This window comes from Mandrillus leucophaeus, unplaced genomic scaffold, assembly GCF_000951045.1.
Source record: "Mandrillus leucophaeus isolate KB7577 unplaced genomic scaffold, Mleu.le_1.0 Scaffold9, whole genome shotgun sequence".
In the NCBI taxonomy this organism is placed as follows: domain Eukaryota; kingdom Metazoa; phylum Chordata; class Mammalia; order Primates; family Cercopithecidae; genus Mandrillus; species Mandrillus leucophaeus.
Window position 1 is genome coordinate 8752091 of NW_012109807.1, and position 3522 is coordinate 8755612.

Consider the following 3522-nt stretch of genomic DNA (forward strand, 5'->3'; position numbering starts at 1 on the left):
AGGTCAGGAGATCGAGACCATCCTGGCTAACACAGTGAAACCCTGTCTCTACTAAAAATACAAAAAATTAGCCGGGCGTGGAGGTGGGTGCCTGTAGTCCCAGCTACTCGGGAGGCTGAGGCAGCAGAATGGCGTGAACCCGGGAGGCGGAGCTTGCAGTGAACCGAGATTGGGCCATTGCACTCCAGCCTGGGCAACAGAGAAAGACTGTCTCAAAAAAATAAATAATAAAAAAAAGAGGCCTGAAGGTGCCTCATATACCGTTCAGAGACACTCATGCATATAACAGTCTATGCTCGGTGTCTGCTTTCTCTTTGCTTTTACTGAGCAATGTGTCCTGGTATGTTTCATATGAAATTATATAGCACTCTCTCATTATTTTTAATGGCTACACAATGATCGATTTTATGAATGTATAGACACTAGATGCAAATGAATACATACCGATGATTTCATCTGCATAAAGTTCAGATATGGGCAACACTAATATGTTTTCAAAATTAAGGACAGAGGTCACCTCGGAGGAGGAACAGGTCAGAGACCAAGGGGTAGGAGCTGATGGGTGGCTGTTCCCACTGTTAAGAAAACAGAAGCCTAGGAGAGACAGGGTGACACCATTTTCAAATCAACTGCATCTTTTTTTTTTTTTTTTTTTTTTTTTGAGATATGGTCTGGCTCTGTCACCCAGGCTGGAGTGCAATGGTGCGATCTGGGCTCACTGCAACCTCCATCTCCCAGGCTCAAGCCAACTTCCCACCTCAGCCTCTGGAGTAGCTGGGACTACAGGTGCACGACACCATGCCTGGCTAATTTTTGTATTTTTTGTAGAGACAGGGTTTTGCCATGTTGTCCAGGCTGGTCTCAAATTCCTGGGCTCAAGCAATCCACCCACTTCAGGCTCCACAAGTGCTGGGATTACAGGCATGAGCTACCATGCCCATCCCAACTCCATCTTTTTCTCTTTTTTTTTTTGAGACGGAGTCTCACTCTGTCGCCCAGGCTAGTGGTGTGATCTCAGCTCACTGCAACCTCCGCCTCCTGGGTTCAAGCGATTCTCCTACCCCAGCCTCCCGAGTAGCTGGGACTACAGATGCGTGCCACCACGCCCAGCTACTTTTTTGTATTTTTAGTAAAGACAGGGTTTCACCGTGTTAGCCAGGATGGTCTCGATCTCCTGACCTCGCGATCTGCCCGCCTCAGTCTCCCAAATTGCTGGGATTACAGACATGAGCCACTGTGCCCGGCCCCAACTCCATCTTAAAACTAGCAAGGCACATTCCTTGCCAGTCCTGACCCATGGTAATAAGATGCTATGGCTAAAACAGCAGTTTAGTAATGCCTGCAAAGACAAACTCCTACGACAACAAAATGTCCAGATGCTCCAATATTGCCTAACAATATATGATTTAAGATAGTTATAGTTACAGGATTCAATGGCTCACGCCTGTAATCCCAACACTTTGGGAGTCCAAAGTGGGTGGACTGCTCGAGCTCAGGAGTTTGAGACCAGCCTGGGCAACATAGCAAAACCCCGTCTCTACTAAAACTACAAAAAAATTAGCTGGGCATGGTGGTGCACACCTGTGGTCCCAGCTACTCAGGAGGCTGAGGCTGTTGGATAGCTTGAGCCTGGGAGGTGGAGGCTGCAGTGAGCTGAGATCAGGCAACTGCACTCCAGCTTGGGCAACAGGGTGAGACCCTGTCTCAAAAAAAAAAAAAAATATATATATATATATAGAGAGAGAGAGAGAGAGAGAGAGTCATGCTTTGATGTATTTATGCATTAAAATGCCAAGGATAACTTTCTTTAAATCAAAAAGTACTAAATTTTGTTATGCTGTCAGCCCACCCTCATATAGACATAGCTTAGTTTATACAGAGGTAAGACCCCTATACAAGAAGAGTTTAAAATAAAGAGGGTGGCCGGGGGCGGTGGCTCATGCCTGTAATCCCAGCTCTCAGGGAGGCAGAGGCGGGAGGACAGCTTGAGCCCAGGAGTTCGAGACCTGCCTGGGTAATATAACGAGACCCTATTCTCCACAAAAAGGAAAAAATAAAAAATAAAAAAATAAAATAAAGAGGGTGTGTTCCCCCTCTTGCTTTCTGAGGATGGCCTACTCTGTAACTGAGTAGCTTTCAATAAATAATCACTTCTCACTGTACTCTGCAACTTGCCTTGAATTTCTTCTGGGCAAGATCCAATAACCTGCCCTTGGGGTCTGGATCGGGACCCCTCTTCCAGCAACAATGTTGTTTCTTGAACTCAGCGGTGGTTATACAAGTGTGTCCACATTTTAATCAGTCATTGAAATGTACATGCACACTTGTGATTTCTGCACATTTCCATATAACACTGTGCTTCAATTTTACAAATTTTAAGTTCACAACCCATTGGGAGAGGTATCTATACAGGGAAATAACTATGGATCCGTTTGGTAAACAAATGTAGAACTCAAGTACCTTGCACTCTTGAAGCAGCTGAATCCAGTGCGCGCAGGGGGCTACCTGCATGCCAATTTCCCGCCCAATAATCTTGGGCAGGTTACCAAAGTGTGAAGACCTTGACTGAAAAATGGGAGTAATAAGACAACTACCTGATATTGTTGTAAGGATTTAATATAACCTATGTAAAGTGGGCAGAAGTGCTCCACAGGCGCAGAGCAGGTGCTCAAGAAATGCCAGGACCAAAATACCACGAAACTGTGATTTTTATGAGGAAAAGGATCTTTTCTTTAGTGCTCAACGACGAAATATTATGGGGTCGTGCGCAGTGGCTGACGCCTGTAATCCCAACGCTTTGGAAGGCCTAAGTGGGAGGACTGCTTAATTTCAGGAGTTCGAGACTAGCCCGGGCAACATAATGAGATCTCGTCTCAAAAATAAAATAAAATAAATTTTGTTTTAATTAGCTAGCGTTGCGCGGTGGCCGTAAGGTGGCCAATGAGGTTTATGCAAAGCACGATTATTGCTAATTGAAAACTTTTCCCAATACCCCACCGTGACCACTTGCAATATAGTCGGCATTGGTAATTTTTAACAGTCTCTACGGAGCCTATTTCAGTAAAAATAAATAAATAAATAAGTTGAGGGCAGTGGTGCGCGCCTGTAGTCCACCCTTATTGGCTGGCGCAGGAGGATCGCTTGAGCCCAAGGTTTCCAGCTTGGGCGACAGAACAAGACACCTTATCTAGAAAAAAAGAAAACATAAATACTTTGGGCGAAATATCCAGGGCCAGCATCTTTGGAGAGGGCGCTCTCACGAAGGAGCGTGTCCCGAGGTGCTGGGACGCGGAAAAGACGTCTTCCTGGACCGGCGAATTTGCTGCTCCACAGACTCCGGCCCCGCCCGCACACCAGCCCAGCTCCACTTTCGGCCGCCCGCGTCCCCTTTAAGACGGAGCCATGACATCATCCCCGACGCTGCGCAGCCTACCTTGGCAACACCGCGACCACTTTTTTCCGGATGACCTCAATTGGCTGGCCAGCCTCCGGAGGCCCCGCCCCCTGCGCGCTGGCGGCCCC